Source organism: Anguilla anguilla, chromosome 6, assembly GCF_013347855.1.
Source record: "Anguilla anguilla isolate fAngAng1 chromosome 6, fAngAng1.pri, whole genome shotgun sequence".
NCBI classification, from domain to species: Eukaryota; Metazoa; Chordata; class Actinopteri; order Anguilliformes; family Anguillidae; genus Anguilla; species Anguilla anguilla.
In genome coordinates this window covers 34964775-34989678 of record NC_049206.1, presented here as the reverse complement: position 1 = coordinate 34989678, position 24904 = coordinate 34964775, and the positions used below count along the sequence as shown (strand labels likewise).

The 24904-nt window shown below is 40.1% G+C and overlaps 1 protein-coding gene and 1 pseudogene across 2 annotated transcripts in view; one reads left to right on the top strand and one right to left on the bottom strand.

The window, feature by feature from the left end:
• Window positions 1-24904, bottom strand: part of hmbox1b (homeobox containing 1 b) — a 194803-nt gene that overhangs the window by 151845 nt on the left and 18054 nt on the right. The gene's annotated exons all lie outside the window — the stretch shown is intronic.
• LOC118229503 lies at window positions 20618-21046 on the top strand (annotated as a pseudogene).

Here is a 24904-nt window from a genome sequence, read left to right as displayed (position 1 = left end):
CCCCCCCGTCCCCCGTCCCCTTGCCACGGGAGTTCCCCACGGCTCAGTCCTCGGTCCCCTTCTCTTCTCCTTATACACTAGATCCCTTGGTCCTGTAATCTCTGCCCATGGCTTGTCGACACTGCTATGCTGACGACACACAACTCTTTCTCTCCTTCTCCCCATCAGACACGCAGGTCCCTGCCCGCATCTCCGCTTGCTTGAGGGACATCCAGAGCTGGATGGACAATCACCACCTGAAGCTCAACCCGGGTAAGACGGAGCTAATCTTCATCCCTGCTCTAACCTCTCCCCTCCTTGATTTTTCCATTTCCCTAGGGGACAGCTTAGTGACGTCATCACCCTGTGCCAAGAATCTTGGAGTGGTGATGGACAACAGGCTGTCCCTCTCCAAGAACATTGCAGCAGTAAGCCGGGTGTGCAGATTCTTCCTGTAAAACATCTGGAGAATCCGCCCCTTTCTCACCATCTACTCAACCCAGCTCCTGGTCCAAGCAATGGACGACTGCAACTCTCTTCTGGCTGGCCTACCGGCATCTGCCATCAGACCCCTGCAACTCATCCAGAATGCTGCAGCTCGTCTGGTCTTCAACCTCCCCAGACGCTCCCACGTCACTCCCCTGCTCACTACCCTCCACTGGCTGCCTGTTATGGCTCGCATCAAATTCAAAACATTGGCTCTAGCATACCAGGCAGTCAAGGGATCAGCCCCAGCATACCTCCACAAGATCTTCAAACCCTACATGCCAGCCAGACCCCTCCGTTCTGCGACCTCAGGACACCTGGTACCTCCCCCTCTTAGCACTTGCGCTTCCCGGTCACGTCCCCTGTCTGTTGTGGCTCCACGATGGTGGAATGACCTTCCCGTGGAGGTCAGAACAGCTGAGACCCTGACCACCTTCAAGCGACGACTGAAGACTCACCTCTTCAGGCTGCATCTCTCCCCATCCCTTCCTACCTCCCTGTAGTCCCTAATAGACTATGTTAGCTTAGGGTTGTAGCTGGGTAAGCTGTTTATCTTAGTTGACTTAGTTATTGCACTCGTGCCTACTCAATTATTGCTTGTATTATTTGCACAGACTACTTTGTTGCTGCTTTTGTTTGTGTTGATCAGATGAACCTACACGGTCCAAGTTAAACTACGGGGTCGTTCCCTGCACTTGGTACTGTACGTCCCTCTAGGGTTTTCAACACACTTGTTCCTGGTTATGGTTATACACTTTGTTGTACGTCGCTCTGGATAAGAGTGTCTGCCAAATGCCTGTAATGTAATGTAAATGTAATGTAAACCATGCCAGGAAAATGCCCCCAACAGCATAACAGAGCCACCAGACCCCCTCACTGTATGGGTTAAGCGTTCAGACCTGTACCATTCTCATGGTGTGCACCACTCCCCCACTTGTTGAGAATATGCGGAAGCAGGACTCATCTGACCATGTCACTTTTATCCACATCTCTGTAAACCAGTGCCAATGGCTTTTGTCCCACTGGATTCTCAAATGTGCATTTGTCTTTGTAATGAGGGGTTTATGGACTGCAACCCTACTAATCAACCCTACTCTCAATGCAGTTGTTGACGGACTGTTCTTACTGACAGTCTGATCACCACCTGCATTGACATTCTGTCACTTGAGGAAGAGTTGCTCTTCTGTTTTTCCTTACATGTCGCAGAAAATTCCGACCCTATTTACTGAAGTCTTTCCCATAGATCTAAATATAGATGACACTTTAGTCACTGTTCCTATTGAAACACTAGCCAGTGGAGCAGTCAGTGTGACTGAAGCTCCTGCCATCTGCGCCCCAATAATGAACCATCTTTCAAAGTCACCTCTTGCAATTTTGATCCAAATTGGAGGTCAACTGGGTCTGCTCAGCATTTTTTACATGCCACAGAGCATGACAGGATGTTAATTGCTTAATTGTATCACACAGTACACCTGTATGGAAGCATCTGGATTAATTATGTTTCTCCACTCATTTATTCAGGTTTTTTTATTTAATTTGTCACCTGTGTGTGTGTGTGTGTGTGCGCATATATATATATATATATGACTGTATTTATAACATTATAATTCCGATTTACCCAATCCAGAGTTGAATTCTGAATTGTAATCCATTTATTATTTCATAATATTGTACACAAAGGTACTGTAATAGTTTAATTGACAGTGTTTTTCATTTCATACCATGATCGTATTGTATTAGTTATAATGAAATTTCCTTTATTCTTAACCTTTTCTTTAGAAAACATAAATTCAGAAATAACTTATAATTTCTTAATTGAGAATTTTTTATATTTATCCATTTTTCACTTTCTGATTGTTTGACTATATGATGTAAATAAATACCTTGTGCAGATAACAGATATAACTCCAGATTTGGTAAATTAAGACCACCTTTTCATGAACCAGCTTCAAGGCGAGTACTTTCAATGGAGTACCTGTCTTTTAAATCTATGATCTTTATTAGCCCAAATAAAATCTGTAATAATTGAATTTATGTTTTTAAAAAATAGGCTTTTGGAGGCATAACTGGTACAGATGCAAATATATACAGGAATATGTGATGCCACATTATTCTAAATAGGTTCTTTCGTCCTGTTAAGTGGAAGATTATTCTATTTTATTAAATCTGATTTCCTGTATTCAAGACAAAAAATAATGCTTAAATAATTCGCTTTTAATAGGACTAATATAACATCCCAAATATTTTAGTTTATGGGATATACGTATAAATATCTTCAAGCATTCTGGAAGTTTTTGGAATAAATAAAACCAGTTTGATGAATGTTAATTTTATAGCCCAATATATCTGAAAATTATTAAATATAGATAATAGAGGGGGCATAAATTGCTCTTTATATAACAACAAATCATGTGAAAATAAATTGAATTTAGAATTTTGTCTATTTTTATCCCATTTGCAGTTATCACAGCAAGACCAATGAGATTTATTTTTGCGTACAGTGTTATACGTAAGCAATTCTTAATGTGTTTGTACATGGTGATGTTTTATAAAACTCATCTGATCAATATGTATAATTTCAGCTATAATATTACAGATTTTAAAAAATATTTTATCATCACAATTGATTAGACTTATAGGTGAACAGTTATAGTCTGTTTATAGACAGTTATAGAACTTATTAGACTGCCAGTGACTGTCCTATTCTTCCTGGTTTTAAAATAACTGAAATTATTGATTGATATATTGATTATAGCATTTGGTAAAATTTTATGTCTTGTGTAATTGTTTGACTGAAAAAAGTTGCAATATCTTCCCAAAATGTGGAAAAAAATTTGATAGGAAAACCATCCAAACCTGGTGCTTCCCTTAAAGAAAGGTATGAATGACCTTATTTCTCCTATTGTTATTTCTGCTGTTAACTCTTCTTTGTGTATGGAGCTGATCTGTTTTAATGGTATTGACTTCAAATAATTTGATATTTCCATAGTGTTCTTTTTGAAAACTCATATATGAATTTTCAGAAATTTTTTAAAGAATGGTTAATTATTGTATTGTTGCATATTATAGAACCAATAACTTCATCTTTTAACATTACAGGATTTGAGTGTATCCTTTTAGTTAAAATTGCAAAATATTTTCCTGAATAGTGAGCTTCAGTACAATTATATTTTTAATTATTGGCTCTCCTTAACCCCTTTGCGTAAGCCCCCTAGTGGTCTGCATGCCAACATGCCTATATTGTTCAGCTCAGACATCCATTGCTCCTGCAACCAAACTATGAGTAGAAACAACAAACTTTGTGTTTTAGCTTTATTAGAACAAGATACACTACAACAATGCAAAATACGGAGTAACTATGTGCCACCATTTTTATGGATGCCATCCATTTAAAAAGCACCCCCTCCCTGCAGTCTCATCTGCAACTACATGCCCCAAGCACAACACACTGGACAATAGCATCCATCTGGTAGTTCATAAAAATATTTTTTCATCACCAAAAATTAATATTCCGTCATAGAAACAAAATGAAGCCAACAATAGCCGAATGCATGTCAATACAGCGGTATAAAATGCTGCTAACTTAGCAGTGAAATAAACAACAGAAATTTATGAGGAATTTCACCATGTCATTCTATATCGGCAACTAAATATGGGAAAAGTATACAATCTTACCATTGGTTTTACATGTAAAGATGTCCCTTTCAAGATTCAGTGGTCTTTTATTGTCTTGAAAAATCAATTTGAGATAAATTTGATAAACAAGCAAATAGAAAGCAGCGGTAGTGTTACGTCTGGCATTGCTGCGACAATGCCGTGTTCCGATCCTGTTTTACGTTTTACGTGAGTCATGTCAGTCCATTATTTCAACATAACATTGGTGACGAGAGATGGCTGACTGTTCTCTGCCTCCACCCTTCCCCTTCCTGGCTTTACCCAGGGAACCACCCGTGCCATGGAATCGTTGGATATCCTTGTTTGAGACATATGTCATCGCTGCCGGCTTGGACGACGTGTCAGACGGGAGAAAGTGTGCACCACTTCAGGATCCGGGAGGAGTTGGCATGCTGGCACGACACTTGTGTTGCCAGAGGGCTCTGCACTGTGGTCCCAAGTGTTGTTCGTGCGCGTGTCCTTGCTATAGCACACAAGGGCCACTTAGGCATAATCAGGCTCAAACAGCGATGCCAAGACCTTGTATGGTGGCCAGGGATTGACAGAGACATCGAGATCCTGGTCAAGGACTGCTCTGCCTGTCTCCTCAGTGGCAAGACCAGGGCTCCAACCCCGCCCCCGCCCATGCAGCCCCTGGACTGGCCGTTGCAACCCTGGAAGCATCTACAACTCGACATCTGTGGCGCGAGCTGCACGGGATACCACACCACCAGTGGTTTCTTGTTGTGATCTCTGACCTCCACTCTAAGTGGCCGGTGGTGACACCCGTGGGCTCGGTTACAGACAAGGTGTTATCATATTTTAGACTCCCTATTCTCATAATGGGGTTTGCCCAAGAAAATCACGACCGATAAAGGGCCCCAGATGGTCTCACATGAACTACCTGGAAGAGAAGGGGATCCGCCATATTCGCACAGCTTTCTATAACCCAGCTGCCAATGGGGGGGCAGCTGAATCAGTCCTTAAAGAATGGGATCAACAGGATCAGCCTTCTCCAGACACTGCTACACTATCACGCCACCCCACATGCCACCACTGGAGTCTCCCCAGCCTCCCTCGTGCTGGGACGGGAGCTTCAGCTACCTCTGGATAGGCTCCACCCTGCCCTGGCCCATGCTCCAGCTCACCCAGTTCAAACGACAGTCAACACACGTCAGAGTCAGATGAAGAACTGGTTCAACTGGACACGACGAGCCATGCCTCCTGCCATTGCCGCTTACGACTGAGTCAGGATCCGACGACCTCATCGTGACAATAAGCTACAGTCATTCTGGTCAGATCCTGTACAGGTCAGCCAACAGCTTGGCACAGCCACATTCAGGCTTATTGATGGCACTCACTGGTATGCTAGCCGCCTGCGCAAGGTACAGGCCCCTCTTGGGCCAGGATTGGGTGCGGTGCCTATGGTAGCCCTACCGGCATCACAGCTTGACACCTTAGTATCCCCAGTCCCTTTGCCGCTCGACACCTCAGCTCCTCCTGTCCAGCTAGGAGTCATGGAGCTAACCCCTGAGGCTAGTGCTGCACCTGTGCCCCGCTCAGTCCGTGCACATACCCGGCCTGTCGCACCTGCGTGACTTAGTGACGGAGTATCACACTTAGGTTCTTGTGAGGCAGAGGAAGTGTTACGTCTGGCATTGCTGCGACAATGCCGTGTTCCGATCCTGTTTTACGTTTTACGTGAGTCACGTCAGTGAACTCAGTTAGTTGAGTGAATGATTAAATGAAGTACGCTCCGACTAGAGCTTCGCCTGTCGTGTCCGTTATTTCAACATAACAGGTAAGTATTTACAATGGATGCAAAAACATAATAAAACATATACACAAGACAAACATACAGGAATCTATTACATTTACATTTATGTAGTCAGTAAAACTATAAATGCCCTGGATGATAAACTCCTTGACCACAAGTACGCAACATCTGAGGGTGAAATGCAGAACTACTAAAGATCTATAAAGCAAAAAGTAAGCAGGGTACCATAGTAGCTCCAAATCTATCCAAAATATCAAAACTGTGCATTGACACTTAAATAATTGGAATTTGACAAGCAGTAATACATACATGTTCATATCCTAGCTAGACTAAATGATTCCTGTCCCTCTGACCTGATCTGCAGAAAATGTGCCTTAGCCATGCTGATGAGTTCGCAAAATTAGTAAAATCTTCCAAAAACCATGAAACAACAGCAACGCCTGAACGAGTACTTCTATATTACTGTGGAATATTACAGTATTACAGCACAAGGCTGTGCTGAAGGAAGCACTCACATAGATACGCAGGGCTCTCATTCATTGTAATTAATTTCGAATGAAACATTCCATATGTTGTTGGAAAGCTTGCACTGTCCTCTACGTGAAAAAAGAGTTATCAATCAAATCATAATGAATTTATGTAATGAATTTTATAATGACTTACTGGGGGTGTGGGGGGGGGGGGGGGTTGGCGTATAGCACAATGACATGGTATAATTCCACAAAAAATTATCTTGTTTATTTCGCTATCTATTGTACTACAAAGGGTGATAACACCATAAACAAAAAACACTATTTTGGAAGGTACCCAGGCGTCACAAATGAGTGTTCAATTGATTCGATGGTCCAAGACAATATATGACCACCCAGTCTCGAGAAGGGACTCCTCGCGTACAACCAACAGAAAGGTTGTAGATTTATTCCATATTTAGTCCCAGATATTGACTGTAGAATTACATGGTATCATTTTTAAAAACTTTTTCTCGTTTATTTTGTTATTTCGTCACAGATATTGAGAGTAGAATGATATGGTACAATTTCAGAAAAATCTGTCTTGTTTATTTCGTTATTCAGTTTTCACTGCTGTATTGGCATACCATCTTAGGGCTATTGTTGAGTTTACCTAGTTACTATGACGAAATGCAAATTTTCAATGGTGAAAGAATATTTTTATGAATGCCCATGTAGACACTATTGTCCAGTGTGTCATGGGGGGTGGTGGGTGGTGGTAGATGAGACTGCAGGGAGGGGGTGTTTGGTGTATGGACAACCAGGGCGACAATGGCGAAGCTCAGAAACTCCGTATTCGGTATAACTGTCAAGATACAAGTATTTAAATAAATTTTGTTCTAGCAGTGTCACCAATTAGCAATGTCGGAGAAATGACAATATAGCCTTACACGGGCCACCACTTATGTAGGGAACATAGTTCTATATTCTCACATTGAGCACCACTTATGTAGGCGTAGCGGTATAACCTCACAATGAAAAATCTCATAAAATGAGTTATCTAGACTATCCGACCATAAATTTGGAACTTCAATTAATAATCAAAATTAAAAATATAATGATAAAATAATTAAATCAAAGATTTAAGACATATCCAGCAGGATGTAGTTCTTGGGTAGGCCATTTCGACTCACGTTCTGGCAACATAAAAACAGACACGGGCAAATAATTTATTAAACAAACATACAAAGCATACACAAACTAATCTATGGGGAGAATTATGCTAAATATAGGAAGGTTAGATGGTGTGCTTGTGTTTGTGCACGTGTCCCTTTGTCAGTGGACAAAAGAGAGAAGGTGGGTTTGTCGGGTTCAGGGCCGGTTTTAGCCTGCTATAATAGGGTGGGCTGGTAGAAATAATAGGTGGGCAACTTGGATGCAGTTTCGTCACTAGGATTGGTGTCACCCAGTGCACTCGACGGGGGGACGGGATTCTGTTGGATGCTGTCCGGTGGGGTGGGGGGTGCTGGCGGGCGTGGGCGCGTTATGCATTAAATTGATATAGCACTTCTCGTCACATTAAAGGCCATCTTGCAGGTTAAATTTTTTACGAAATGTATACTTAACCTTGTTATGGCCAACCATTTGAAAAGTTAATGCAGGCTTGAATAATTTTTACAAGACATAAAGGCACAAATTCAGAGGAACTAGTGGCGGTTTTGAGCAAAGCTCCTAAAAACCTTTTCTCAACATTGCATCATATTAGCCCAATGTGCAGTAGTAGTGAGTCTTAGCGGTCGTGATATAGTGAGTTGGTTTTTTTTCAGTAGTTTTATATTGCATTTCACCATGTATCATCATGGTAAATTATTGTGTTTGTGCAGTTTGCACAAACTCCAGCCTGTCAGGACATCGAGCACACTAGCTTTCGTGCCTGGGTACGGTTTGTGCAGGTGAAGAGACGGGACTTTACTGCTGAATTTGTTACAAAATACTCCTGCCAGTATTAGACAACCTATACTAGTTTTGTTATAGCCTGATACATGCAAACTTTACAATGTTGTGATGTGAACACAGCGTTAATATCGTTAGCTAACGCCCATAGATACTTGTTCATTCTACAGTCAATATCTGTGACTAAATATTTAATAAACATACAACCTTACCATTGGTTTTATGCGTAGACATGTCGCTTTAGAGACTGAGTGGTCATATATTGTCTTGGACAATCCGTTTGTGAAATATACGCGCATTTGTGATGCCTGGGTAGGCTACATTAAAAATAGCTGTGCGTAATACCACGTGTTGATTACGACGTTGTCGCCCTTTTTAGTACGGTCTGGCTTGATTGACAATTCATTTATTTAGTAGGTGAGAGTATAAGCTTTCTAACGACATATAACATGTCTATTTTTGCTTTTGGAATAGCGTTTTATAGGTCAGCATAACCAAATCTTTTCTCATCATCGCATTCACTTACGCACGCTCTGGGGTAGCGTTAAAAGACGCTGCACCTAACGAAATGCTGTCAACGATTTTTCATAATTTATTGGAAAATACTATTATTATTGAGGACGTCTGGGCATAGCTTAGCCATTGTTTGCTGATAGCCTAGCTGACATTGTTTTCTGGAGCGAAACAGAAGCGGATAGGACTGTGTCATTGATTTACTGTCTCTGTCTCTATCTACTGAACACAGATAAAATGTTATATTGCTACGTAAGTATTACTGCTCAAAATAGTTCGGTTATATACGTTATTTTTTAAATTGAGTGTCTTTGAATAGGTTAGTGGTATTATATAATGTGGATATATCTATAAGCTAACGCTGGTCACTCACCAAGACACCTGCCCAGTTCTCCACTGGTTCTCCTCACACCAACTCAATTTCTCTCCTCTGACCGTTATTCCTTGTAACCCTGGTCTGTGCCTGGTCTCTTGGATGCCTAGCAGGCTCATAATGGTAAGGCTGCAGTCCGTCATATGCGTTTGCATAAACATTTACAACCTCTTGTGTCAAAACTAGCGTTGAGATCCATTCTTCTTATTGTTCAACTTGACCGCTCTCCCTTCTTTTACGTCACTTCCGGGTTGGCGTTTTTTAGATGCCGAAGTAAAATTCTCTCACAAAAAAACGACTCCAGAAGTCACTAGTGTGTACATATAAGTACATTTTTATGAACATCTAGTTCCTGCATCATTTTCCTACACATTGATTCACTGGGGTCTCCAACCTGCAATATGCTCTTTAACCTCTTAAGGCACAAGCCAAATTTTGCCAATCCTTGCCCATTTAGGGGGTACCCTATTTAAAGCTTTATAACTCCAGACGTGAACACCACAGAGACTTGAAAAATGGCTTAAATGAAGCAAGACATTTGTACAATTTACAATACTAACACAGATTAGTTTATATTCATAATTTTGGAAGAAATAAAGTGCCACAAATGCAATTGTTTTAACAAAAAATCCAAAATAAATTAGCACTTTTTAAGTTTGCGATGAAATACTGCGAGATTGAATATATGCAGGAGGTTAAACTATACATGTGCTAGGTCAAAAACTTCTTGACCACAAGTTCATAAAATCTAAGGGTGGATATGTAGAACTACTATAGATGTATGAAGCAAAAACTAAGCAGTGTACCCAGCATCTCCAAATCTATCCAAAATGTCTAAATTATGCATTGCTGTAAATCATAACATATCCATGTATTTCACTACAAATCAACTGTTTTAACTCAAGAAAATCACTGTTGCATAATTTTCAAATGGGAATTACAAGCTTTCAGTCAGTACAGTAGTCTAAAATAGCTAGGTGTCCAGAAACATATCCAAAATCTCTCCAAAATTGAATAAAATGCTTTTTGTCCATTATAAAGCATATAAATGAGCCCCTTATGAGGGTTTAAGATGAAACATTGCTATCAGATTAAAAAAATAATGCAAAAACATTGTCACACTATGCGGTACAGTACCTAAATGTGTAATAATTAACTTGTGTGTATTTCTATACTCTGTACTCTCGTATGTTTTCTTGTATGGGGATGAGACAACATGAAAACAATTTTCACCCGTCCACCACGTTTTGGCAATGTTCCAGCTCTGACGTCATCACTGTTGCATGCTTCACAAAAACGATTACACTTCCGTCTAACGCTTACATTACAGTGTGAAATATTTACATTATATAACACCACTAACCTATTTAAAGATACTCAATTTCAAAAATAACGTATATAACCGAAATATTTTGAACGGTAATACTTACATAGCAACGATGAAATCGCCTCTATGTTCAGTAGATAGAGACAGAGACAGTATCAATGATATTGTTCTATTCGCTTCTGTTTTGCTCCAGAAAACGATGTCAGCTAGGTCTATCAGCAAACATATGGCTTAGCTATGTTCAGAAGTCCTCAATAATAATAGTATTTTCCAAGAAATTACGAAATATCCTTGAACACGTTTCGTTAGGTGCATCGTATTTGTCTGCTAACAGGGTGAATGCGTAAGTGAATATGATGCTAAGAATATTTTCTGTTACGCTGACCTATAAAACGCTATTCCAAAAGCAGAATTAGACATGTTATACATCGTTAGAAAGCTTATACTCTCGCCTACTGAATAAATGAATTATCAATCAAGTCAGACTGTACTGAAAAGGGCGACGACGCCGTAAACAACAGGTGTGGTGTTACGCACAGCTATTTTGGAAGATACCCAGGCGTCACAGATGCGCCTATATTTCCAAAACGGATTGTCCAAGACAATATATGACCACGCAGTCTCAAAAGGGACATCTCTACACGTAAAACCAACAGTAAGCTTTTATATTTATTCAATATTTAGTCCCAGATATTGACTGTAGAATGACATGGTATCCTTTTTAAAAACCTTTTCTCGTTTATTTCGTTATTCAGTGAGCAGCGTTTTCACTGCTGTATAAGCATATCTTAGGGCTATTGCCGGGTTTATCTTGTTGCTATGACGGAATACGATTTTTTAGTGGTGAAAGAATATTTTTATTAATGCCAGGATAGACAATATTGTCCATTATGTCAAGGGTGGGGGGTGTTTTTTTAGATGAGACTGCAGGGAGGGGGTGTGTGTTAAATGAACGACCGGAGCGACAATGGTGGGGCTGCGAAACTCCGTTTTCGGCATAGTTGTCATGTATCGTCTACTAATGAAACTGAAACAACGCGTTTCTGTTTTCATCTCACACGTTGGTTGCAGTAGCACCGAATGTTTGACTTTAGTAATCTAGGCACGCGGGCGTGCCCACCACTAGGGGCAATTCGCTAAGAGGTTAATACCGCTAATTAAATCAACTGGCAGTACACTGCATCAGAGAAACTAGCTGTTTCAACCCGTGGCTGCCCACCCAATCAGAAGTTAGGAATGGTACTGGTATTTTCTGTGCTATTTTTCCATTGGCTGAACAAAAAATTTTTTTTTTTTTTTTGTAACCTTTTGATTGGGTGGGCAAGACACCCCTTTGGATGGGCTGAGCCCACCCCTGCCCATAGCTGCAGCCGGCCGTGGTTGCGTTTGTGTGGGATACCGATATATATAGGTATAGTATTGCCGATTCGATCCCCCACCCTGAGCAAGACACCTAACCCCTAATTGCTCCCAATGAGCGGACTGGTACCTTGCATGGCAGCCTTTCACCATTGGTGTGTGAGTGTGTGTGGGAATGGGTGAATGAGAGGCATCAATTGTAAAGCGCTTTGGATAAAAGTGCTATATAAATGCAGTCCATTTACCATTTACCATTTATGAACTCCGCTTAGTTACGAATAAGTATTGCTCCCGGTAGTGTTGGAGAGAGAAGCGTAACTTCAGCTCATAAGCGATACATGCACCAAGCTAGTTATTTGCCAACTACCGATTATACGAGTGTGGTGCCTTTAAAGTTGGGAAGTCAGTCGGGGAGAAAGATCACGTGTGGTTGTATTCTATCGGTTACATCGGCAGCGCTACTAATTTGAAAGAACAAAATGGAAACACACAAAATCACGTTAAACTCAGTAGACTACGCTAAACACGCAGGCAGCAGCCTCTGGTGGTCACTGTGGGGTCCTGGAGAGAACAGTCTTGGCGGGGTGAATTTGTGGAGGTTTCCAGGTGCAAGGTGTGCAAGCAGAGTCCTTTTTCCATAGCAGCGACAATGTTATCCCCCCCAGTCAGTCGTCAAAAATGGTTCTTCTTCCTGTAGCTCGTTGTGGTTAGTCGGCGCAGTGCTGGGTGTGCACTGGTTTCCACGCAGGATGGAATAGGGCTAGTTGCCACAGGCAAGCTAAGTCGGCAGAGCCTGGTTACTGCGTACGGCAACTTTATTGGTGCGTTTAGATAAGTTGGTGACAGCAGTGATCTTAGGCATTCAGCAAGGCTTTGAATTACAGTTCTACAGAGTTGTGAGTACTCAAGTTACAGTTGAGGCAAGAAGTTTACATACACCTAGGCTAAAGACATTCAAACTCAATTTCACAACTCCACACATTTCATGTTACCATACATTTCCCGTGGTAAGTCAATTAGGCTACTTTATTACACATAACTAAGAAGTCATTACTAATTAATAGCTAAAAGACAGCTTTATTTCAACTTTTATGTACCATATCAGATTTTCAGTAGGTCAAAGTTTAGATACACTTTGTTAGTATTTGGTGGCATTGCCTTTTAATTGCTTAACTTGAATCAAACGCTTGGGGTAGCCTCCCACATGCTTCTCACAATACTTTGCCAGAAGTTTTGCCCATTCCTCCTGACAGAGCTGGTGTACCTCAGTCAGATTTGTGGGCCTCCTAGCTCGGATACGCTTTTTCAGTTCAGTCCACAAACTTTCTATGGGATTCAGGTCAGGGCTTTGTGATAGCCACTCCAATACTTTCACTTTGTTGTCTTCAAGCTATTTTGTTACAACTTTGGAGGTATGTTTACGATCACTGTCCTGCTGGAAGACCCAGTTGCCACCAAGTTTTAACTTTTTAGCTGATGTCTTGAGGTGTTGCTTCAGTATTTCTAGATAACCATCTTTCCTCATGATGCCATCTATTTTCTGTCCACCAGTCTCTTTTCCAGCAAAACACCCCCACACCATGAAGCTGCCACCCCCATGCTTCACAGTTGGGATGGTGTTATTCAGATTAAAAACCTCACCCTTGTCCCTCCATACATAGCACTGATCATTATGGCCAAACAGTTTATTTTTGTTTCATCTGACCTGAGAACACTCCTCCTAAAGGTTTGGTCTTCGTCCTGGTGATCACCTGCAAACTTCATTCTGGATTTTTTATGCCGGTCTTGAAGTAGGGGCTTCTTCCTTGTGCGACAGCCTTTCAGGCAGTGACGATGTAGGATTCTCTTAATGGTGGATGTAGATACTTTGGTACCTGATGCCTCCAACTCCTTCAACAGTTCCTTTGTTGTTGTTTTGGGGTTCAGTTTGTTCTGCCCTGGTAGTTAATTTGTTCCTCCTCCCTGAATGATGCAGCTTGGATTTTCCCATGTTATCAAAGGCAAAAAGGCAGTGGCTCTAAAGGTAGGCCCTTAAATACAGCTATAGGTGCCAATTAACTCCCAATTAACTCTTAATTATGACAATTGGCCAAGCAGAAGCTTCTAAAATGACAATCATAAAAAATGGATCAAAAACAATACAGCTCAAGCAGTGAAACTTAAATATAGCTGCAAGTAGCAATGAAGGACCCAAGCACTATGACGGACAAACCGTCCCATTCACCTCACTGGATACAATGGCATCTTCACCAAACTTTTGCTCTCCAGGCTATGACAAGCGCATAATTTCAAGCCTCACCGATGCAGGATCAATTGAGCCTGATATACAGATAATTTGGTTTTAGCAACTAGATGGCACTGTTGAGTTTGCTCAGTTCTGTCTGCGCACACCCAGGGCATCCAAGATAGCTGAAAAACAAAACTGCTTACGAAAAGGGACATGGAATCACAGGTTCCTTTACGGCAATGGTCCACAAAATGTTTGGGGGAAAAACCTGCATTTGTCGCAGAGCAATCATGAAGTAACACCCCCAGGTGGACTAATTTCATGAAACTAGTCTGTGCCCCCAAGGGCTCATTGCAAGGATAGGGTACCAAGTTTGGTGCCAATAGACCAAAGTGTTACAGAGATAAAGCCACTCATCCACTAAGGCGACTTCGCCAATTTGTTGGATAATTGTGGCCATATTTTCTAGCAACTAATCTTTTAAAGACTCATAAAGGAAATGGTGTAAAGAGCTAATACTCAAAGGAGACAATTTTTTTGTTCATTGGCCTCAGTGGCTGGTGCATCCCTACATTTATGAGCCAATTTCACTATTTAACCATACATTCAGATTATAATAGCATTGCCAAACTTACCAGCCACAAATAAATCTACCATTTGGCTGATGCCTGGTATTCATGTCCCACTGTTATGTTCATACCAGACCTGGGTCAAATACATATTTGTTTTGGATTAAAATATTTTCTATGCTTTACTGATCTTGGCTGGTGTATTGGAACCAATGAAATACTCTCAAAAAGAGCAAACCCTCCATTCTGGTCATATAGGCAGGTTCAAGCCAAGACCAACAGAGCACAGAAAAGTATTTTAATCCAAAAGAAATACGTATTTGACCCAGGTAGCCAAAAATGACAACATATAAACACAAGACACATACAGACATTTTACCACACAATACAGGATAGCTCAAACAATCAACATTCATCTGTATTTATCAGCAGGAAATGAGAAATGGAAAGAGAACCACTGAGATGGGTCCCCAGGGAGGTCTTTGAAAAGTCGGAAATAGAAAAAAATTAACAGCCTGCTGTCAGTAGACTATCGGTTAACCAATTGATTCGATTTCTTCACCTCAGACCTGATCTTTGTAAGTATATTTAACTCAACTTTAACTTTAGACTATGTGGTGACATATGACATTGACCGATACAGCTATTTTGGTTGGAAAGAAAAAGACATTCAGTGGGAACCAGAAAAGAATGCACTTTTGATAGATATAGGTAGGCCAAGAAACACAAATGTAATCAAAAAATAGATTAAAGACTGTATCACATTATACCAAATCGTATTGAATTATCTTACTTCGTGTGAACCTTTAAAGCTATTGAGACTGTTAGGTGTACCCCGCCAAGTCAGTTTTTTCCCCACCCACATGGGTCAATGTAACATTTCACTTTCAGTCAGATTGCTAGTGAATGGTATGTCCCAGAAATTTCATTATGGTGTGTAATGATAGCCAAGGGATGTCGATTGTTTGATCACATGCAAGATCCTTTCTATGTGTGAAGTATACTAAAAGTAATGTAGCACAGTGGATGGCTAGGGGCTAACCAAAGTAAAATGGTAAAACACAGAACATTTACTGTATACCAACAAACACATTAATCATTCAGTCTGTTGCTAAGTTATACCCAGAGTATGCCCAGAGTTACAGCCTTAATTGAGTCCGTCAGAGGTTCTGTTCCAGGAATGCATTCTGGTTTCCAGTGCTATATCCGAAGGAGTTGACTGGAAAGCTGAAAGTGTTTGCCCTTTTCTTTGGTTTCAAGACATGCCACATGATCCTTGTCATAGACCGCTTGCTTCATGGGATTGGAGGAGATGCAGGATAAAAAGCACTGAATATCTTAACAGCAACATATTATATACAGCCAAGCATTTTTGTAGATAGAGGTGCAGTATTTACAAAAATTCTAAAAACTCTTGAGCCCCATTGTGTATAAAAGTCAGAAAGTGTAAAGACCTTTCCTGCCAATCTATTGTCCATTATACAAGGGGTAAAATCACTATCAAAAGCACACCATCTTAGTAGCTTCGCTCTTTGTTTCAATTTCCATATTTGTTGTTTCTTGTCCCATTTTCAGTGGTAATTTAATGAATGGGTTTTCTTCACCTAGGAAGTGTTTGGTTAATTCTCTGTCTGAAATCAATGCTAGTAATATAAGATAATGAGTGTGCCTTCTGTCATTGCACACTCTTTATCTTTCCATCTAGCAGAGTAACCTGGATACCAGCATACCAGACTTAATTGGGCTGCATAATAGCGTCATATTACCCATGGACGGGTGCTTTTTCACTATTTTGTATATGGCCGTGTGTAGTTCGTTATCCATTTACAGTACAGGCCAAACATATTAGGCCACCTGTGGTTTTTTTAAAGAGTAGAATTCTGTTAATTTATAAAGTATTTATCGAACAAACAAAGGTACAAAAAAAATTAATTTTTTTTTCAATTTTTCTACCTACAATAATACAATTTTACTTAAAAATAATCTCAGACACAAATTTACTCAAAGTGACCACCTTTGGCATTAATCACAATTGAACAAATTATTGGAAGTCTATCAAATCATTTTTCTAAGTGGAAGGTAGAGGGCTGGAAGGGAGGTGGAGGCATATATAAACTGACTGAAATCATATCTACCTAAAATTTTTTCAAACCTGAGGTAGCCAATTACCATTGGCCTGTAGTGTAAGGAAAGACTATTAAAACAAGCACGGAACCCTCCAGACCCACGGCGTAACTCACTTCCACAGACACATTTTAGCTGGCGCCACCTGCGCATGCGTCCTACTAAACGAAGCACAACCTGCGCATGCATCCCACATAACATCCCTTAAAGGTCGTCCGTGAGTGAGTGAGTGAGTGACCACAACTTGCCATGCATAGCCCATGGCGCCAGTTCCTGCGCGCCATGGGAGAAATAGGTACTAAGGAGGAGGAGATAGGCTTAGATGTGCGTAGCCAAGTAAACAAATTGTGGCAAAATTATTCCCTGTGATAAATTGCAACAGATGTTTAAGATTTCAAGGTGCAGTGTTCAGCACACAATCTGAAGGGTCCAACTGAAAGGCAGTAATGTTAACAGGAGAAGACCAGCAAGAAGAAAGATAACATCAAATGGAGAAGACAAATATCTTGCAATGTCTAACAAAAGAAACTATCGCAACAGTGCACCAGAACTACATGAAGGACTTCATACAACTAGAAACCAATTTCCCTGATTGCAGTGAAACAGAAACTACAATCTGCTGGTCTAAAAGGATGTGTATCTACCTTTTCCCAATCTTTCTTCTTCCAGCATTGATGGTGCTTGGCCCACAGGAGTCTTTTCTTCCTGTTAACAGCATGTAGCAAGAGCTTTTTCCACAGATACACATCGTTTTAGACCAGCAGATAAATAGCCACTATTTCACTGTAGTTAGAAAAACTGGTTTCTCTCTAGTTCCAATGGGCCTCATTCACAAAACATGTGTACGATCACATTTGATCGTAAACTGCATGTAAGAACGTTTGGCAATTCATAATTTGTTTCTTATCAGTATTTGTTCATGGCTGTTTCCTTAACCAAATCACATTAACAGGATTGCGCATAAAATTTACAAACAGCCAGCATTCATCATCTCATACACCTGGGATATGCACAAAAACAAAGGTCTGCACATTAAGAACAAAAGTAAGAACCATTTAAGAAAAGTTTTGCGAATGAGGCCCATTGAGTTCTTCCTGTAGTGTTGGTATAGTTTTACAATGGCTTCTTTTGCTGGACAAAAGAAGATATTTGTCTTCTTCCTCTTGATCTTCCTGGTCTTTTCCTGTTAACATTACTGGCCATCTGCTGGACCCTTCAGAGTGTGTACTGAATACTGAACCTGGAAATCTTAAGCTTCTCTGCGATTACTTGGTGGGAATATCCCTCTTGCCACAATATATTTACTTTGGCCCTGCACATCTAGCCTAACTCCTTGTTCTTTGCCATATTTCTTGCAGTTTCAGTGCCTATCTTACTAGCACAACAGGGATAGGCAATGGCATTAGGCTACTTGTCATTTTAAAAAGCACAAGGCCAATAAGATTTCACTCAGATTAACTATCCCTCCACCTCCCACCAAACACTCCACTTCCCACTTTACAAAATTGGACAGACTTCTACTAACTTGTTTAAATGTACTTAAAGCCAAAGGTGGCTATTTTGAGGTATACTGTTGTTATGACCTGGTCTAGGGTCAGATCGCAACAGAAAGTAAGTTAAGGGAAATTAATGAGAAATGGGTAAAAGAAATAAAACTGCAAACCGAAAACTGGTTAGTCTTCGAAAGGCACTGTGCATGGCTTTGAATATTGAACTTCAGACAACAAGTCAGTAGTCTGACACCAGAAGTCCAAACAGTGTACCGCCAACGTGTGTTAAAACTCCATACAGAGAACCTTCAAAAATAATATAGGAAAAATAACAGTTGTGTCCCGATGGAAGGGCTGACACTAACTAACCGAAGTCGCCACACAGCGAGCAGAGCAAGACGGTCGAGCAAATGGTCAAACACCAAAACCAATCAGCAAAAAAGCAGAGGGGCTATGCCAAATTGGAGTAGAATACAATGAGTGTCAAACACACAAAATCATGTTGCAAACCAACAGAAGAGAATGAGCCAGTGGGCAAACTCCAAATCTGGACAGCAAACCAACCAGAAGGGCAAGACAGAAATCAAAATCAATCAAAGGAAGCAATCAATATACACAAACCACCAAGCACGAGTTTGAAGAGCTAGTCTCCACTGGTAAGGGGCAAATGGCAGCTTTTCCAAACAGAGTAACTGGAAATGGAAATGGCCAATTGGATGACAAACCCGGAAGTACAAAATGCATGCAACAGAAACAAATGTAGACAACTTCATGTTATAACGTATAATAAGGAAAATATAAGCGCAAAATGTTATCGTTCCCAGTGTACACGAGAGAAGCCTCAGCAGCACTGTCAATAGGCAGAACTGTTCATGTACTGCTGGGTAAGTAGCAACAGTAGCTAACCAGACAACAATTTCATTAAACATATTTATATATATTCTTTCCAAAACCTAAGGGACAAAGAAAATTGAATTGCTAATCTCTTCTCCCCGTGCACACGATTAAACCATTTTAAAAAAATGTATTTCACTTTTGATTATCACATAGGCTACAACTCCTTATTTTAGTTACAATAGAACGTAATGATTTTGAAATGAAAACTTGACGGAATGTGTGGTTATTAACTGCAATGCACAGGAGGCTGTATCATTGTGCAACGGGCTCATGAGCAAGAGTAGCTACTGCAAGTCGAGGTTGATACATTGTCAGTTCAGTGCCCTGACATTCTCTGCACTGGTTACCATCTCTCTCTGCTTGCCTGGAATATTCTGCTCCCTAGCTAGGCTTTCAAGCTAGGGTTCTGCTGCTAGCAGGGCTCTGATGTCCAATTCTCTTTTGGAAACAAAAAAAGGATATTTTTGCATTTATTCTACAAGGCTACTCATTTGACTGCAAATATATGCAAAAGTTAATCAACCCACACTTTGTAGAAGCTACTTAGTATTTTACTCAATTTAGCTAGTTAAAGGTGGACCCTATGAGTGGTCTGATTAATCACTTTTCTTTCTTAGTTGTTGTGTATCGCATTGTATTAGATTGTCTTAAGTTTCATGGTTCATCCTGCCACATCCTTTTCATGCAAAAAGTGCTTCCATGGTTTAAAATTAATCATTTTCTCTTTAACCATGAACTTCCTGTTATTTATGCATGCATTTTTTTAGTCTGAGGCAGGGACTGAGATAGGAGGAGAGAAGAGTACTGTGACTCAGGCCGAGTGGAGGGATAAATGAGAGAGCAGAGGAAAGAGAGGGTGTTGAGAGGAGAGCATGAGCTGAAAGAGAAGAAGGAAGGGAACAGGAGAGAGAAACAACAGAAGAGCAAGCAGAGAGGCCTGACAAACACCAGACGTCAGGATGGGACCCCAAGTGGCTTGAAATCCCCAGATTCAAGTCGTTCCTCTCCTTTCAAATATAAATACATTTTACCCTCTCTTATTATTTAGAGGCAGTTTCTTGTTTTGTTTTTTTTTTCACTACAGAAAGATAGAACTCTTAAATATAACTGTTAATGACACTTTTTCTCTTCCAGTTAGGAATGTTCTGTCAGCTCTATTGGCAACAAAATCAGGCTGCTAAAAGGTGAGTGGCAAATCAACCATTCATTGAGAATGGTTACCAGATATATTTATTTCATCAACAGACATTTGGCAACCAAGCATTACCAGCAGAGTGTAAAAGCTCAAGCCATGGTGGCAAAAGGTAAATAGTCATAAATTAATGTATGTTTTTTTTTTTTTTGATATTAGTGATATTAGATCTGATATTAGATCTGCTAACAACATTTACATCAGATAGGTTCTTCTCGCTCTTTCCGCCATATTGCAGAACTGGCATCATGGTTTGCATGAACGTTCTCGCCGATAAGCTCAAAAGCATCAACAATGCAGAGAAACATGGGAAACGTCAGGTGCTGATCCGGCCGTGCTCTACAATCATTGTACGCTTCCTTACCGTCATGATGAAGCACGGCTACATTGGCGAGTTAGAGATTATCGATGATCACAGAGCTGGAAAAAAGTTGTTAATCTCACAGGCAGGCTGAACAAAGTGTGGTGTCATCAGCCCCCGATTCAACCTGCAGCTTAAGGATTTGGAGAAGTGGCAGAACAACCTCTTGCCTTCTCAACAGTTCGGGTACATTGTGTTGACCACCTGAGCTGGCATCATGGACCATGAAGAAGCCAGACGGAAACAGACAGGAGGCAAAATCCTTGGATTCTTTTACTAAATGTGTACAGTCTTGCAAATAAAACAAATTCCAGTGGATCGTTCAAAAAATAAAAAATAAAAAAAAGATAGGTTCCTCTCTGTTGGTTGCATTCGACCGAGTAATTGTGCTGGAGCACAAAGCGGTTGTTGGTGGGCTTAAATGCCTGTATCGCATTACAAAACGTAAACAGGCCCACCACACTAACTACCCACTACTGTTGCTTGGGTGCAACTACTTTGAGAAGCTCAAGGTAAATGGGTAGCAATATACAATTGTGCAATTTTTAATGTTAACAGTATTGCTTAGAAATATTACCATAAATTAACATATTTTTATATTTTCTCTGATTCCCTTGAAGATTGATAAGAACAGAAATTACAAGTCTCATTACACAATTGATGACATGCTAGCGATTATAGCCAAGGTGGTGGAGGATCCTTTACTTAAGAACGTCAAGGTGTGGCCATTGGGCTCGAGGCAACTGGACCTGCATGTCAGGTATTATTAAACTTGGATGACAATGATAATAACACTAGGAAAACAATATCCATCACAAGTATTGATATTGCATAACACTTTCTTAAATCTTAGAGCATTTTTCCAGATACTTGGACCAGAAAAGTCAGCTGTGGAGCATCTTCCTTGATCTTGTGTCTGTGCCAAATGGGAAGGCTGGGAGACATTCGTGTCTGCCATAAAAAATGTTCTGACAGTGAAGAACATTTCAACCCAGAAGCTGTTTAGTCTGGGTACTGACAGAGCTGCTGTGATGACCTGTACGTAAATTGTGATGAACAGAATATAATGGAATGGTTTCTTACAAGGCCTATAAGATATTGTGATACGTAGGGCTGCCCTTGACCAAAGATTTTCCTAGTCGACTAGTAGTCGTTAGTACAAGCCATTATTTGACTAGTCCTCAAACGTTTATGACATTAATTTAATTATTTAAATGTATATTTTTTGGGGCATCAGAAAATGGTTTGAGTTCCAGGGCTGAGAAAGAATGTTATAAGTAACATTGTTAACACTGTGCTACATTACAGAGAAATACAAAACCGTAATAATGAGCCTTTAAAATATAAATTTTACAAGCGCACGCACGAAGCGAGCCGCCTGTTAACGACAATGCTAACGGCAAAACCAGAAATGATTCTCAATGTGTCGGAACAACCGGAAAGGAGACTGAACATTTTGTTAATTTATTTCAACAGTATAACATCACATAACTTATGAACTTGTAACACCAACACAATAACTTATAAAACAAATGATAAATAAAAAACAGCGTTAAAAACTACGAAAAAATTTTTTCGTTTCTTTTTAACCCCTTAGCGCACATGCCAAATCTTGCCAATCCTTGCCCATTTAGGGGGTACCCTATTTAAAGCTTTGTAACTCCAGACGTGAACACCACAGAGACATGAAAAATGGCTTAAATGAAGCAAGACATTTGTACAATTTACAAAACTAATGCAGATTAGTTTATATTCATAATTTTGGAGGAAACAAATGGCCACAAATGCAATTGTCTCGACAAAAAATCAAAAATGAATTTGCACTTTTTTAGTTTGCAATGAAATACTGAGAGATTGCATATACACAGCAGGTTAAACTATACATGTGCTGGATCAAAAACTTCTTGACCACAAGTTCAAAAAATCTAAGGGTGGATATGTAGAACCACTATAGATTTATGAAGCAAAAACTAAGCAGTGTACCCAGTGTCTCCAAATCTATCCAAAATGTCTAAATTATGCATTGCTGAAAATCACAACATATTCACATTTCACTACAAATCAACTGTTTTGACTCAAGAAACTCACTGTTGCATCATTTTTAAGTGGGACCAAGTGGGAATTACAAGCTTTCCGTCAGTACAGTGGTATAAAATATCTAGGGGTCCAAAAACATATCCAAAATCTCTCCAAAACTGAATAAAATGCATTTTGTCCATTATAAAGCATATAAATGAGCCCCTTGTGAAGGTTTAAGATGGAACATTGCAATCAGATTAAAAAATAATGCAAAAATATTGTGGTACAGTACCTAAATGTGTAATAATTAAGTCTTGTATGTATTTCTATACTCTGTACTCTCGTATGTTTTCTTGTATGGGGATAGGAAGACATGAAAATTTGCAACTGTCCACCACATTTTGGCAATGTTCCAACTCTCACGTCATCACTGTTGCATGCTTCACAAAAACTATTACACTACTAACGCTTACATTACAGTGTGAAATATCCACATTATATAATACCACTAACCTATTTAAAGAAACTCCATTTCAAAAATAACGTATATAACCAAAATATTTTGAGCAGTAATACTTACATAGCAATATGACATTTTATCTGTGTTCAGTAGTATAGAGACAGAGACAGTAAATCAATGACAAAGTCCTATCTGCTTCTGTTTTGTTCCAGAAAACGATGTCAGATAGGTCTATCAGCAAAGATATGGCTTATTTATGCCCCAAAGTCCTCAATAATAACAGTATTCTCCAAGAAATTATGAAAATCATTGACAACGTTTCGTTAGGTGCAGCGTCTTTTAATGCTACCCCAGATGCGGAAGTGAATGCGATGATAAGAACACTTTCCGTTATGCTATAGCTACATCGTTAGAAAGCTTATACTCTCACCTACTGAATAAATGAATTGTCAATCAAGCCAGGCTGTACTAAAAAGGGCGACAACGCCGTAGACAACAGGTGTGGTATTACGCACAGCTATTCTTGAAGGTACCCAGGCATCACAGATGCGCGTATATTTCACAAATGGATTGTTCAAGACAATATATGACCACTCAGCCTCAAAAGGGACAACTACACGCGTAAAACCAACGTTAAGGTTGTGTATTTATTCAATACCTAGTCCCAGATATTGACTGTAGAATGACATGGTATCATTTTTAAAAACGTTGTCTCGTTTATTTCGTTACTCAGTGAGCAGCGTTTTCACTGCCGTATTGGCATATATTAGGGCTATTGATCGGTTTATCTTGTTGCTATGACGGAATACGATGTTTTGAGTGGTGAAAGAATATTTTTTATGAATGCCCAGATAGATAATATTGTCCATTATGAAGTTCAGACCCTCCCCTCACTGATAAAAACTATCACCATGGAAGTCTTCTAGCCGCTTGCCGTAAAGAACTTTACTAGATGTCGTAACACTTTAGATGTGGAGCTACAGCTCTTCCACACCCCACCTAATAAAAGTCAAAATGGCGGGGAAACAATATGTTGTAAAGTTGTAGAGCACATTCCGATGCATCGGTCAATGAAGTTTTGTGTTGACCTGACTTATGGTGTGGGAGTTATGACCTTTTAAACATGACCCTTTGTTATAGCGCCACCATCTGACCAACAAAGGTGATTTGTAGTGTCTGAGTAGTGGGGGGCAAGCATTGGCACCATCGCGCCCCCTATGGAGCGATTTTTAAATGGCTTTGTCCTCATGATCATATGCCTTCACCCAACATATCTACTGAATATCATGATGATCGTATAAAATTTTGATGACTTACGGCCAATTTTGTGCTAAGAGACGCTGTCGGATGACTTAGTTACGTCGCCATGATATGTCCTGACCGCTTCCTGTAAAGGCCTTTACTATGTCGTAACACTTAGATGGCATGTTGTAACACTTAGATGGTCCGGCGTGTATGCACAGCTGCAGTGTTTCTGCGCCGCAACTAAAAAAGGCGTCACACTAGTGTTGTCATGATACCAAAATTTTGACTTTGATACTGATACCAGGTTTAGTATTACGATACTCAATACTGAAATGATACTTGAAACTTAAACGATGCTAATTCGATACTCGGTACCTAACGATACTGAAATTACCTTAATAGATGAGAAACGTAATGTCCACAAGGGTTGACCTCATTTTCGAATTCATG